Source organism: Staurois parvus, unplaced genomic scaffold, assembly GCF_062004578.1.
Source record: "Staurois parvus isolate SC_StPar_1 unplaced genomic scaffold, SC_StPar_1.0 ptg000340l, whole genome shotgun sequence".
NCBI classification, from domain to species: Eukaryota; Metazoa; Chordata; class Amphibia; order Anura; family Ranidae; genus Staurois; species Staurois parvus.
Window position 1 is genome coordinate 4,321,748 of NW_028318136.1, and position 15,914 is coordinate 4,337,661.

At 45.7% G+C, this 15,914-nt stretch overlaps 1 long non-coding RNA gene across 1 annotated transcript in view; it reads right to left on the minus strand.

Annotated features, from left to right (window-relative positions):
* The window catches only part of LOC149456963 (uncharacterized), a 129,019-nt gene extending 122,053 nt beyond the window's left edge, over positions 1–6,966 (minus strand). Inside the window, exon 1 of the long non-coding RNA XR_016313769.1 lies at positions 6,849–6,966. This is a non-coding gene — a long non-coding RNA (uncharacterized LOC149456963). The remainder of the gene's footprint in view (positions 1–6,848) is intronic.
* Positions 6,967–15,914: the final 8,948 nt, after the last annotated feature.

Genomic DNA, 15,914 nt, shown 5'->3' on the forward strand with positions numbered 1-15,914 from the left:
GACACTTACCGATTATTGGCAGTACTTTCCTCACTCTGTGACAGCGTGAGGAAAGTGCTGCCGATAACCGGCAGCTATATTTACTTTGTGATCAGCTGTGTCATTGGACACAGCTGATCATGTGGTAAAAGGCCTCTGTGATTGGCCTCTTACTTAGTCATGTGATCAGCTATGCCAGGTCGCATCGCTGGGGGGCGCGCATTCTGGGAGGGCGTCATATGACGCTCTCCCAGAACTGGACAACCGCAGTGCAGCCATCATTTGGCTATAGCGTGGTTGTAAAGTGGTTATTTAATATACTGAACGCTCCTGTTTAGGGCAGAAGCTGTGAAGAAGATATTGGACACATATCTGACTGTTCTCAGATGTACCATCAAACACAGCTATAGACATAAAGTAGATTAAGGGGTGGGATACATCTCCACAGCTTGTAGTGAACACAGTCAAGTTGAATAAACAGTCAGGACTTGGATCACCTGCTATTGGCACTGTGATTCCCAGAGCAGAAGGTTGTCACTCCAGTGTCCACCAGTGGGTGTCTCCCAGCAACCAGTAGATCCCAGTAATCAGTTTCAGCAGTTAGAGCAGTTTTGTGACTTCTATAAGTGTCCAACAGAGCATTGGTTAAAGCTTGTAGGAGGAGTTTACATTTCCCCTCATTGTCCTATGAGACTGCATATTTAATTACATTTTTTTTATTACAGCTACTGATATAGCGCCGTCAATTTACACAGCGCTTTACATATATATTGTACATTCACATCAGTCCCTAACCCTCAAGGTCCCTTAGCCATCTAAAGTCCCTAACTTACATTCATACATACACATACTAGGGCCAATTTAGACAGGAACCAATTAACCCACCAGCAATCCTTGGATCCCCTGACCTTCCGTCTGGACAGTGCTGATTGGCCCTGTGCTGATCACATGTACTCTCCCAAGAGGAAAAAAAACTCTCTAGCAATACACACCAAACTGATCATGTGCAGCTTGCCTCCAAGGCTCTGTTCTATCAGCAGATAGATTGCGGACAGTAGAAGAAGGGGAGGATCAGAGAAGACGGGTTCAAACATCCTTTCTACACAATGGGGAGGATTAACCCCTTATGTTCCACAGTAAATATAACATGCATGCATTACTGCATAAAGTACAACATTTTAAAGAATGGTTAGTGTTAGGCTTGAATTCCACTTTAAGCGCTCATTCACATGTATGGCAGGGATTGCTGCTCTTCTAAAAAGCATGTGGGCGGAGCTTACTGCACCCATGTTGGGACCCAGAAAAAGTGCTCCCTAGTGCCCCCAAAGGCGGGCTGAGGCTGCTGTTAAGGCAGCACCCCAACTTAAAAGCGAGTGCATTGCATCCCTTTAAGATTGTCCTCAAGAAACTTCAGACCAGGCAAAGTTAAATAGCAATGAACCTACTTTTAATGTTCTTTGAAGTAGTTTAAATAATACAGATGAATCGTTCTACAAAGATGTCTTCTATACACATTCCTGTACACAATCTTTTAAAAGCCCCTCACTGGTGCCCCTGGTTGCCCCATGAGGTAGTCATGTGTTAAATAGGTGAGAAAGTCCTTAGAGTCCTTTGGTCAATTCTGAGTCTATACACTGAAACCCTGGCTGGGCTCCCACACGGGGTGGTTAAGTGCAAGTAGTATTTCCCATCCCTAGCAGCATTCTGTTCTTTGAATGTGGAGACCTGGAACCATACCTCTGTCTTACTAACTGCAGTGCCCACAAGAGGTGTTTCCTTCTCTTTTTATGTGTTTGGCCAAGTGGAAGGCGGTACTTCCCCAAAAAGCCCAGGAAAACCTAGCCAACTGGGTTAACCCTTACCTCCCTGGGCAGGGAAAGCCCAACTAAACAGTGCAATAGTATAACACAGACCTCTACCCATAGGCATAAACTGAACCCACAGTTAGTGGGTGGTAAAATTAAGGCTCCATCACAGGGTTTTGATCCCCCCCCCCCCAACTGCTAGTGTAATCACTTAACAACTGCCGGCCCTCAATGTAACGTGGACGGGCGGCTGCTGTAGGCAAAGTGACAGGGCCATGGATAATGGGGTACCACCAGTCCTTCTGTATGGGGCCAGGCAGGGGCAGACTGACCATTTGGAAACTCGGGCACTGTCCGAGGGCCCGGGGTCAGTAGGGGGCCCCATGAGATGCCCCTGGTACCTTTTTTATAGGCTTTTTTGAGTTTGGGCAAGGACACAGAGGCCCCATGATCCCCTACTGCCCGGGGGCCCCATGAGCTATCAGTCCGCCCCTGGGCCCAGGCCAGCAGCTTGGCGAATTTGAAGTGGGCAGGGAGGGTGATCAGCATGGCGGCGAAGGGGGGGGGGGCAGGTACTAGAACTAATTCCCTGTATGGCATTCTCTGCAGTAGCTGAAAATTGGCTTCTTCTCCCTCCCACTGGCTTTCAGCTGCTGCAGAGAAAACCATACAGGGGATCGGTTCCAGTAATTGCTGCCAGCTTCCCTCCTTTCCGTCCCACTGTCAGCTCCAAGCACACAATAGGATTGTTCATGATGGAGAGTGAGGGAAAGGTCTGGTAAATATGTCACATTTACCATCCCCCTCCTTTCCTGAATGAACACAATGAGTGATCAGTACCAATCACTCACAGTGTTCATTCATAACTGAAGCATAGTAAACTGTTTTTTTTTTTGCACGGGGGGGGGGGGGGGGGGCCTGCCAGGTTGGCTGTATGGGGCATGTGGTTTCTACCAGCAGCCCTGCAAAGCGATGTACCCATATGTCGCTGCCTACTTCCAAGTTTTGGCTGTGCACATGAGCGCCCCCCCACCTGACAACCACTGTGATTGTACACAGAAGAAGCCTGTCAGCAAGTCCAGGCCTGATCATCTGTGTACGATCACCGCCCAGAGCTCTGTGTTGACAATCAACACAGAGCTCCGTACAGAGGGAACAATCTCTGTTTCTCATTACTGCAAAGCAAGGATGAGAAACTTAGACATCTAGTAGTAAAAGCAGCACACTTTACACACATTACACATAGTTAGGTACACATTTAACCCCTTGATTGTCGTAGATGTTAAACCCTTCCCAGCCAGTATCATTAATGCAGTGACATTTTGGACAAAATTTATGAAGAAATTAAATTTTTTATTGGATATGTTTTAAAGCAGAAAGTGAAAAATTTTTTTTTTAAATTTTTAGTCTGTTTATGTTTATAGCGCAAAAAATAAAAACCCCAGTGCTGATCAAATAACATCTAAAGAAAGCTCTATTGAGTGAAAAAAATTATATAAATTTCGATTGGGTACAGTGTTGCATGACCGCACAATTAACAGTTAAAGTAGCACAGTGCGGTATAGCAGAAAATGGCCTGGTCATGAAGGGGGTAAAATCTTCCATAGATCAAGTGGGAAAATTAGTTGAATTTCTTAGTAACGCAAATTGCTAATCAGCCAATCACATGGCAGCAACTCAATGCATTTAGGCATCTAGACGTGGTGAAGGCGACTTGCTGAAGATCAAACCGAGCATCAGAATGGGGAAGAAAGGGGATTTAAGTGACTTTGAACGTGGCATGGTTGTTGGTGCCAGATGGGCTGGTCTGAGTATTTCCAAAACTGCTCATCTACTGGGATTTTCATGCACAACCATCTCTAGGGTTTACAGAGAATGGTCTGAAAAAGAGAAAATATCCAATGAGTGGCAGTTGTGTTGATGAAAATGCTTTGTTGATGTGAGAGGTCAGAGGAGAATGAGCAGACTGGTTCGAGATGATAGAAAGGCAACAGTAACTTAAATAACTACTTGTTACAACCCGGGCATGCAGAATACCATCTCTTAACACACAACACGTTGAATCATGAAGCAGATGGGCTACAGCAGCAGAAGACAACACCGGATAGCAAGGAATACCTAATAAAGTGGCCGGTGAGTGTACACTTTATTTCACTTTCCCTATTGACATCAATACATTTTACAGAAATTTGCTGATTTTAGCTAAAAATTCAAGGAAAACTCTCCATTTCACTCATCCCTAGTCTTGTTCTAATTGTGTGGTTTCATCATACGGACGTTTCGTTGGATGCACGACAATCCATACGTGACAGGCGAGGCTCGCAGGTTTGGCATTCTCCCCAGATCTGAATTGTTCTGTCCTATACTAAGTAAAGTGAGCCTTCATCTTCTTCCTCCTTGACACTTCAACCCTGCACTGCCCGCTGACAGATATCACTGTTCAAAAGACTAAAGCAGCTGCGGGCTCTAAAAATAAACCCTAGAAGGGATATGCCAGGCCATATCGGCCTCAGCACCGAGGAGCATCCTGCCCCCCCCCTTATCACCCGGCTCCACAGCCCCTCTGAAGACTGGATAGCATCTGCTGATACAGCCCTCAGCTTGTAATCAACCCACAGCTGATCTCTGTCAGCGCCGTCCAGGAAACCGTGTGACTCTGCAAAACGTTGATACGCCGACTGAACATCACTCGTTTCTATTCAAGACAAAAAGACTAAAGCCTGTCACCAGCTGATTTTTTTTTTTTTATTTGAATAAATTGTGTAAGAGTTTTTATTAGGTTTTTTATTTCTGTCTGTGACCCCATTGGGGAGATTTTCCCTCACTCCCTGTCCCTCTGACGCCCTTACAGAATGGTTGTCATGGGACAGGGGAAAAAAAACCCATTGCCGTAAGTTCTAAGCTTTCCTTATTTTAATATAAATGTGTTTTTGTTTATGATGTCCCCATTGAAGAGATTACTATCACTTCCTGGCCTGACAGGAAGAGAGGGGAAATTTCCACAATTATGAGGGCTAAATATAAACCTGGCCTGGCCCCAGTTTTTATAGGCATTATCCAAACAAAATATAGAATTTTCCCCCACAGTTATAACCTTTTGTACCACTTGTCCCACCATAATAGATTGTAAGCTCTTATGAGCAAGGCCCTCTTAATCTTCTTGTTTTTTATTGTATTGTAACTGTAGTCTCCCTTTATATTGTAAAGCACTGCGCAAACTATTGGCCAGGGCTTTTTTTCTCAGAGAATAGGAACTCTTTCTTTGAGTCACCCCTTGTCTCCACCCCCTACCCACCTCCAAGCATCATTCCCTTGGTTCCACCCCTTACCCACCTTCAAGCATTGTTCCCTTGGTTCCACCCCTTACCCACATCCAAGCATTGTTCCCTTGGTTCCACTCCTTACCCACATCCAAGCATCGTTCCCTTGGTTCCACTCCCTACCCACCTCAAAGCATCGTTCCCTTGGTTCCACCCCCTACCCACCTCCAAGCATCGTTCCCTTGGTTCCACCCCCTACCCACCTCCAAGCATCGTTCCCCTGGTTCCACCTCCTACCCACTTCCAATCATCGTTCCCTTGGTTCCACCCCCTACCTACTTCCAATCATCGTTCCCTTGGTTCCACTCCCTACCCACCTCAAAGCATCGTTCCCTTGGTTCCACCCCCTACCCACCTCCAAGCATCGTTTCCCTGGTTCCACCCCCTACCCACTTCCAATCATCTTTCCCTTGGTTCCACCCCCTACCTACTTCCAATCATCGTTCCCTTGGTTCCACCCCCTACCCACCTCCAAGCATCGTTCCCTTGGTTTCACCTCCTACCCACCTCCAATCATCGTTCCTTTGGTTCCACCCCCTACCCACTTCCAAGCATCGTTCCCTTGGTTCCACCCTCGACCCACCTCCAAGCATCGTTCCCTTGGTTCCACCCCCTACCCACCTCCAAGCATCATTCCCTTGGTTCACCCCTTACTCACCTCTAAGCATTGTTCCCTTGGTTCCATCCCCTACCCACCTCCAAGCATCATTCCCTTGGTTTCACCCCCTACCCACTTCCAAGCATTGTTCCCTTGGTTCCACCCCCTACCCACCTCCAAGCATCGTTCCCTTGGTTCCACCCCCACCCACCTCCACTCATCTTTCCCTTGGTTCCACCCCCTACCCACCTCCAAGCATCGTTCCCTTGGTTCCAACCCCTACCCACCTCCAAGCATCGTTCCCTTGGTTCCACCCCCTACCCACCTCCAAGCATCGTTCCTTTGGTTCCACCCCCTACCCACCTCCAGTCATCGTTCCTTTGGTTACACCTCCTATCCACCTCCTAGTACCACCCGTTTTAGAGAATATAGAATCAAGTATCATTTTGGAGTGTCAAGTAATTTTATGAAATGTGTTAATGATAACAAGAAAAGCAGTAAAATAGAAACCCTGCAGCCAGCAACAATAGACACCCCCAACAACAATTGATCCACCCACAACAATAACCATCCCAGCAACAGTGGACCCCCACAACACTAGACCTCCCCACAGGAACAGTGGACCCCCACAACACTAGACCCCCCCAGGAATAATAGGTCCCCCCAGCAACAATGGATCAATGGATCAACCGCAACATAATACCCCCCTCAGCAACAATAGACCTATGACAGCAACAACATACCTCTCTGCAGCCAGCAGCAATAAACCCCCTCCCTCAACAGTAGATCCCTCCAAGCAACAACTGACCCCCCAGCAACAACTGAACCCCCAGCAACAACAGATTCCCCACCAGAAGCAACATACCTCCCCAGCAGCAATAGCGCAAGCAAAAATAGATCCCTCCAGCAACAGTAGTTCCCCCAGCAGCCAGCATCAATAGTCTCTGCAGCACACCCCAACACCCTCTGCCATTACATACATTCAATGCTGGAGGTGCCAGGACTGTATTCCCCCTTAAAAAAAAGCTCTGCTATTGACGCTGTATAAATCCTGTATAATAATAAAATAATTTTGGCTGTAGTTGTGCTTAAAGCTGAACTCTGAGAAAAGCAAATATTGTCTAAATACAAAAGGTGTATTCTTACTTAAACCTTGTGCAGTAATCCAGTGTGAAACGTTGCCTGTAATAAAGCTTCCTGTAATAAAGACCGGTCACTGCTGCTCTCTCTCCTTGTGCAGGGTGACTGATCTTGTCTCCGCCCCCTCCTGTAGCTTTCTGCAGCTATCCTGTAATGGGTGGAGCCTACTGGGTCTCTCCTACAACTCTGCGTTCTGCACAGGCTATGTATAGCAAACTGATGATGTCACTGCTACTTTTACAAGGTAATAACTGGGTTTGCAAAGGCACTCTGTGCACACAAAACAGATGTATAGCCTCTGTGGCTACTGAGGAATAGATTTTATTGAAAATGTATGTGCCCAGCATTCTACATTAAATGGGTTTCTGCTTACATACAGATTTATCCCTTTCCCTGGGAAAAAAAATAGGCCCATTTCCTGAAGGGTGTCCTGATACATTCCTGGCTGCATGCTTCATCTTAGTCCGTGACTCAATATGCTTTGAAGCAGGGAGAAAGATGATAGCCTTTAAAGTTGTACCTTAAATTGAAGTTCATTTTTTTACAAAAAATAAACACCCCACACCTCCCTCCCTCTTCCCATTTTCCCCTGGGCCCTACTGTACTTACTTCCGTGGGTAATTAGCTGTCACTACCAGGGGTGGACTGACCATTTGAAAACTCGGGCACTGCCCGAGGGCCCGGGATCAGTAGGGGGCCCCATGAGATGCCCCTGGTACCTTTTTCATAGGCTTTTTTGAGTTTGGGCAAGGACACAGGGGCCCCATGATCCCCTATTGCCCGGGGGCCCAATGAGTTGTTAGTCCGCCCCTGGTCACTACCCATGCAGGCAGTGCATTTCAGGCATTTGAAAGCCCCACTCTTCTACCCCTTATGGATCAAATCAATTCTGATTGGTCAGGTGCTGGCACATGACCATTTTGACCAATCATTGTTCTGACCTGTCCTGGAAGCCCTAAGGAAAAAGGGGAAAGATGAACTGGGATTTCAAATGTCTGGACCACTGCACTGGTTTTGTGTGGTTAGGAGCAGCTAATTACCTGTCCTGTAGGGACAGTGTAGGTCAGGGTTTCTCAACCAGGGTTCCACAGAATCCTAGGGTTCCTCCAAAGGTTGCTAGGGGTTCCTTGAGCAATGAGAAATGTCTGCTTCTCAGATAAGTTCCCTCAATCACCACTGATCTTTTCAGCTATTTGTAAGGGGGTAATAATTTCCAATGACCACAAGTGTTGGGAGCATTCTTCCCTGTGACCATCACACCAATGTATCCTGAGTTGTAGATATAGTCATTTTTAGCAGGGGTTCCCTGAGACCGCAAAGTTATTTCAAGGGTTCCCCTGTGTTGAAAAGGTTGAGAAATGATAGTGTAGGGTGTTAGCTCATCTTTATTTTCTTCCTGAAAAGCTGAACTTGCACTTTAAAGTAATCATCATTTATAAGAAATATCAAAGCTACCATTGCTGACTTGCTCCTGAAATTACTAGTTGGCTGTTGTGCCCACCCTCAGTCACTGTCCAAGAGCAAAGGTGCATATGGTAAAGTCCTTATCTGGACACTTGTTCTTCTTTATTGACTTAAGATCTTATGGTTAGAGGTATTTACAAAAAGAGAAGTCAGCAACAACAGTTTTAAAGAAGAACCCCAGGAATGATATTCTTTATAACCATTGGGCCAGCTTGGCTTGTTGTAAATTTCCATATCTGACAACCACAGGGCCACTGAGGTGCTGGGAATCACTGGAAATCTGCACTACATAAAGCAGTATTTTCAACCTTTTTTCAGCCAAGGCACCCTTTAAAATTCTGCACATCTTGAGGCACCCCATTCTAAAATGTTAAAAACGAAACCAATAGTTTTACATAATGCAGCAACATCCAGACGAGTAAGATACCCAAGGTTAGAGATGTATTCTCCAAAGCAAATACACCTTTGCATTTTGGTAATGACTAGTATTCCAGGGTTTCTCTTTCTCTATCACTCAGCTAATGTGACCCCAGTACTGATGGAGAGGGCAGGGGCAAACAAGGATGCTGCGCATGTGCCCAACGTCCTCATCATCCGATGATGTCATTGGTTGTTACGATGCCGGCAGCTAGAAGATTGTTATGGTGCACAATGAAAAGCTTTGGCTTTGTGTAACTAAAAGGAAGGCTTGATCCACCTGTTGGCTTATAAAGACTTTTTTAGAAGTTTTTAGGCATTTTGCCAAGGCACCCCTGAAAAAAACCTGAAGGTACCCCAGGGTACCTGGGCACCCTGGTTGAAAAAGGCTGACATAAAGTGATAGCACTGATCTTGGTGATGCTTCAGTGGCTTTCCCTCTGCACACTGACCACTCGTTTGGCATTGTTGCCATTCAGAGAACTCCTTGTATGTTTTTCATTCATTACAAGATGTTCGCTAATTACATGAGGCGAAGATAGTGGTGTCATCTGCCCCTTTTCTGCACCTTGTCCTATCAGAAAATGTCTTGTATTCACTGGAAAAAAATACGGGGCATTCCTTGATTGCTGAGCAAGTAGCAAGTGTGCAGAGGAGAAGTCACTGGAGAAGGACTTGGAAGATCATGGCTATTTCTTAACCACTTCCCGACCGGCCGTTGTATATAAATGGCCGGACGGTGGCAGTGCAGGGTCGGGTGGCCGTTTATAAACGGCCGCCCGCATCCGAGGCTCGTGCGCGGCTCCTAGAGCGCGCACCCGCGAGCCCGGTGATCGCCGTGTCCCTCGGATACCGGCGATCACCTGACGTGGTACAGGACCGTCCTGTACCATGTGACCGACTGTGTCCAATAAGGACACGGTCTTAATGTAAATAGAAGCCGCATGGTGCGGCTTCCGCCCCCTTGACCGCGCACGCGCGTGCCCAGAGATCGCCGGGTCCCTCAGATACAGGGGATCAGGTAACATGGTACAGGACCAATGAAATCGTCCTGTACCATGTGACCAACTGTGTCCAATAAGGACACAGTCTAAATGTAAACAGAAGCCGCATGGTGCGGCTTCCGGCTCCTTCTCCTCACACGGAGTTCTGTCTGTGAGAGAAGGAGCCGGATAGCCTGAGCAAGCCTGATCGCAAGTGTCCCTAATTGTCCCTGATCACGTGTCCCTGACTGTCTGTCCCTGATCACAGTGTCCCTGATCACATGTCCCTGACTGTCTGTCCCTGATCACAAGTGTCCCTGACTGTCCCTGACCACAAGTGTCCCTGACTGTCTGTCCCTGATCACAAGTGTCCCTGACTGTCCCTGACCACAAGTGTCCCTGACTGTCTGTCCCTGACCACAAGTGTCCCTGATTGTCTGTCCCTGATCACAAGTGTCCTTGACTGTCCCTGACCACAAGTGTCCCTGATCGTCAGTGTCCCTGATCGCCAGTGTCCCTGATCGCCAGTGTCCCTGATCGCCAGTGTCCCTGATCGCCTGTGTCCCTGATCACAAGTGTCCCTGATCGCCAGTGTCCCTGATCGCCTGTGTCCCTGATCACAAGTGTCCCTGATCACAAGTGTCCCTGATCGCCAGTGTCTCTGATCGCCAGTGTCCCTGATCACAAGTGTCCCTGATCACCAGTGTCCCTGATCGCCAGTGTCCCTGATCGTCAGTGTCCCTGATTGCCAGTGTCCCTGATCGTCCGTGTCCCTGATCACAAGTGTCCCTGATCGCCAGTGTCCCTGATCGCCAGTGTCTCTGATCGCCAGTGTCCCTGATCGCCAGTGTCCCTGATCGCCAGTGTCTCTGATCGCCAGTGTCCCTGATCGCCAGTGTCCCTGATCGCCAGTGTCCCTGATCACAAGTGTCCCTGATCACAAGTGTCCCTGATCGTCAGTGTCTCTGATCACAAGTGTCCCTGATCACAAGTGTCCCTGATCACAAGTGTCCCTGATCGTCAGTGTCTCTGATCACAAGTGTCCCTGATCACAAGTGTCTCTGATCACAAGTGTCCCTGATCACAAGTGTCCCTGATCGTCAGTGTCCCTGATCACAAGCGTCCCCGATCACAAGCGTTCCTGATCGTCAGTGTCTCTGATCACAAGCGTCCCTGATCACAAGCGTCCCTGATCACAAGCGTCCTTGATCGTCAGTGTCCTTGATAGTCAGTGTCCCTGATCGTCAGTGTCCCTGATCGTCAGTGTCCCTGATCGCCAGTGTCCCTGATCGCCAGTGTCTCTGATCGCCAGTGTCTCTGATCGCCAGTGTCCCTGATCGCCAGTGTCTCTGATCGCCAGTGTCCCTGATCACAAGTGTCCCTGATCACAAGTGTCCCTGATCGTCAGTGTCTCTGATCACAAGTGTCCCTGATCACAAGTGTCCCTGATCGTCAGTGTCTCTGATCACAAGTGTCCCTGATCACAAGTGTCCCTGATCGTCAGTGTCCCTGATCGTCAGTGTCTCTGATCACAAGTGTCCCTGATCACAAGTGTCCCTGATCACAAGCGTTCCTGATCGTCAGTGTCTCTGATCACAAGCGTCCCTGATCACAAGCGTCCCTGATCACAAGTGTCCTTGATAGTCAGTGTCCCTGATCGTCAGTGTCCCTGATCGTCAGTGTCCCTGATTGTCAGTGTCCCTGATCGTCAGTGTCCCTGATCGCCACACAGCGGCCCAGCTGTGTCCCTGATCACTGCATAGCGTCCCAGTGTCCCTGATCTCCACACCAGCAGGTCTTGATCACCTCCACACTACCAGGTCCTGATCATCATACCACCAAGTCTTGATCACCGCCACACCTGCAGGTCCCAGGACAGCTATACCAGCGGGTCCTGATCGCCGCCACACTAGCAGATCCTGATCACAGCCATACCAGCAGGTCCTGATCACCACCCCAGCAGATCCTGATCACCACCAAACTAGTGGGTCCTGATCCCCGCCATACCAGCGGGTTCTGATCGCCGCCACATCATTGGATCCTGATCGCTGCCAAACCCACGGGTCCTGATCACCACCATACCAGTCCTGATCACCTGAGAGCCATTACAGCAAACTGTGAGTACTTTTTAGTCTTTGCACACAGTTTACACACACACTCACAAAACATTGCCTGCCAGCTCACGGTATCTCTGATCACACATTTGGTATCGCCATATTCAGGAAGAGTTATAGAATGTGTTTTGGGGTGTAATTTTAAGTATGCCTATGTTGTATAATAGAAATATCTCATAGATTGACAACTTTGCGTAAAAAAAAAACATTTTCATTTTCTTTTCACATTTTCCAAAAACTTTTGGCAAAAAATGCAGTCTTCAGAAGACTCCACATGACTCTTAAAATATACCTTGGAGTGTTTGCTTTCCAAAATGGGGTCATTTTGTGGGTAATTCCATTGTCCTGATGCTCCAGGACCTCCAAAATGGCATTAGGTAGTCAAGAAATTAGATGTGTCATTTTTTTCCCCTAGAACTGCAAAAGATGCTTATTGGATGTGGAGCCCCCCCTATGTGGCCAGACTGTGAAAAAGTCTCACACATTTGGTTTCGCCATATTCAGAAAGAGTTATAGAATGTGTTTTGGGGTGTAATTTTAAGTATGCCTATGTTGTGTAATAGATATATCTCATAGACTGGCAACTTTGCATAGAAAAAAATACATTTTCATCTTCTTTTCACATTTTCCAAAAACGTTTGGCAAAAAATGCAGTCTTCAGAAGACTCCACATGACTCTTAAAACATACCTTGGGGTGTTTTCTTTCCAAAATGGGGTCATTTTGTGGGTAATTCCTTTGTCCTGGTGCTCCAGGACCTCCAAAACTGTGATAGACAGTCAAGAAATTAGATGTGTAATTTTTGCCCCTAGAACGCCTAAGGGTGCTTATTGGATGTGGGGCCCTTCTATGTGGCTAGGCTGTGAAAAAGTTTCACACATTTGGTATCACCATACTCAGGAAGAGTAGCAGAATGTGTTTTGGGGTGTAACTGCAAGTATGCCTATGCCGTGTGAGAGAAAGAACTTGTTAAAATGACGACTTTGTGAAAAAAAAATTAAAATTATTTACTTTCATCATTTCCCCTTAAAAAATTTGCAAAAAATTACAACTTCAAAAAACTCTCCTTGCCTTTCATTAAATACCTCAGACTGTCTACTTTCCAAAAAGGGGTCATTTGGGGGGTATTTGTATTGTCCTGGCATTTTAGGGCCCTGAGAAACTATATAGGTAGCCAGTACATCAGGATTGATAAATTTTCAAATATATCAAATATATATACCGTGGTCTGTGGACTCTATAACTTTAATACAGACTAAATAATACAAACTGATTTGGGTTATTTCTACCAAACAAAGGTAGCACAATGGATTTTGGCCTAAATTAATGAAGAAAGTATATTTATTTGCAAAATCTAGTAACAAAAATGAAGAAAAACATGTTTATTTTCAAAATTTTCAGTCTTTTCCCACTTTTCTAGAAAAAAATAAAACCCCCAGTGGTGATTAAATACCACCAAATGAAAGCTCTATTTGTGTGAAAAAAATGATAAAAATTTCATTTGGATACAGTGTCGTATGCCTGAGTAACTGGCATTCACAATGTGAGAGCACTGAAAGCTGAAAATTAGCCTGGTCAGGAAGGGGGTAAAAGTGTCCGGTCTGGAAGTGGTTAATGTAGTGCCATCAACTACAGTGATTGTGGCCCTCAGGATATTAGATACTTACATCAAGCTAAGTTGGCCCAATGTAAGTTTGTAAAAAAAAAATGTAATTACTGGAGTTCAGCTGTAACCTCCCTAGCGGTCTGATTATGTCCATATTTCTGTGCTCAAAGTGGTACATTTTTTTGCATGGAAATATGTATTTTTTTTTTAATGTAGGCCTGTAATTTTTAGGAATAACTCACTGAAATCTGTCCGAACAAGAGTCTAGTAAACATTCCGGATATGATAGAATTTGAAACACGAAATCATAAATTATAATTTAATAAATAATCCTAAAAAATAATAATATAATAATAATAAATTTTATTCAATAATATAATCAAACCAAAAACACTGAAATTTGAAATAGAGCGCCAAGTTCGCACACCACTGAGCAAAGTCGCAAAATCGTTTTCAGTGTCTGATGACGAATTTCTCCACGAATCATTATCACTCAATTCTGCAAGTGGTTCTATTTATTATTATTATTATTATTATTATACAGTATTTATAAAGCGCCAATGGTTCGCTCAGCGCTGTACATTACAAAGGGGGACAGAACATGTGACAGAACAATACCAATACAATGCAAAACATGAGGGGATCGAGGGCCCTGCTCTTTCGAGCTTACAATCTATTTTACTATCGCTGTTCTCCAGCTGGTCTAAAACCGCTTTTGACCTAAAGGGATGCTTTTTGGACGCCATGGACATTTTTCAAGACAGAAAGAACAGTCAAAATGCAGGCAGGGCACAGGACAAAGCACTCGGGACAAAATGTATGTGAAATGGTTTGATACAGTAATGTTTTACTATGTGATTTTAGTGTATTTAGTGAATGTCGCTTTTTCACATTTTTAAATTTCCCACCATTCCGTCCCCCGTACGTCCTGATGTTGCAGGGAACGGAACCCGTAAGACAGATGCATCGGCCGGAGGACATATCCGGGGACACTGCAGGAGGGACATCGCGGGAGTGCAGGACAAGGTAAGTGAAGAAGAGATCCCGGAGCAACGCTGCAGGGTATTCCCGAGTGTAGCTCGGGGTTACCGCTTGTGGTGTTGAAACTTTACCCCGTGCTACACTCGGGAATACCGCCAGGGAGGTTAAAGTTTCTTTCAGTAAGCCTCCTATCCACTCTGTCATCCTTACTCAAAATATCATTAGCATATTATTATTATTATACAGGATTTATATAGCGCCAACAGTTTGCTCAGCACTTTACAATATAACGGGAGACAATACAGCAACAATACAGTTCAATACAAGAGGGATGGGAGGGCCCTGCTCCTCAGAGCTTACAATCTAGGAGTATGAAAATCTTGTTAATAAATTCTGCCCATTTTTAGAGTTAATAGGCAAACTACTGTAAAATAAAAGCATGGATGTCGGGCATTATCATCGAGGAATAGTGCCAACACATAAAAAAAAAAAAAAAAAAAAAAAAAAGGAAGGTCTTTTCATGCACTTTGAGGGCAATATTATAAAGCACAAATCCTTTAAATCACATGCTTGAGGCATGCCTTAAAACCATAACTGCAGGAGGGACATCGCCGGAGCGCAGCACAAGGTAAGTGAAGAAGAGATCCCGGAGCAGCGCTGCAAGGTATTCCCGATTGTAGCTCGGGATTACCGCTTGTGGTGCTGAAACTTTACCCCGAGCTACACTCGGGAATACCTCCAGGAAAGTTAAAGTTTCTTTCAGGAAAGTTTTTCTTTTAAAAACATGTCATCACCCATAAAAAAAGGTTCCCTTTAAAGATGTCCAAATGTTTTATTTTGAACCCAATTGGGTGGTATGGGAATTACCATTTTATGGGTAAGCAGTCTACATAAGAATTGTGGCCCTGCTGCCTTCTGCACAGAGCAGTGTCTGATGTCTTCACACACATTCCTCCACACACTGTATAGTGAGATGTTGGATTGGGAGAGGTCGGGCCCTCTGTGTCTACTGAGAAGAAACAGCTGTTTTTAGATACAATAACACACATTGCTGGTCAACTTCCTGCCTCTGGCTACTCCAGGAAGGAGGAGGAGGTAGAGCTCCCCGGTGTTAACTGCATCTGCACAGGACCTGAGCTCCTCTATACGTCATACTACAGACATGACTACTACTAATCCACATTGGTACATACTGTATAGCAGTGTCAGTACATGTTGTGTATACACTAAATGAGGGATATAGCCCTTATTTTTGTATTTGCGATAGAAGACAGACTTGTGGATTCCTTATGTTTTAACAAGGCTTTACTGTGCTTCACATTGGTTAATTGTAGGGCTTTTTTGTTTGTTTTGGCCCACCTCACTGTAGCAGGGTCTCCAAGCTTTCTAAATAAACTTTAAACTTTAGGGAGCTGGACTGTGGCTAGTGAGAGTAGAAAATGCGCCAACATCAGTGGAAGTAAACAATGCCTCGGGGTTGGTAATCAGTGGGAATAAAAAAATTACAT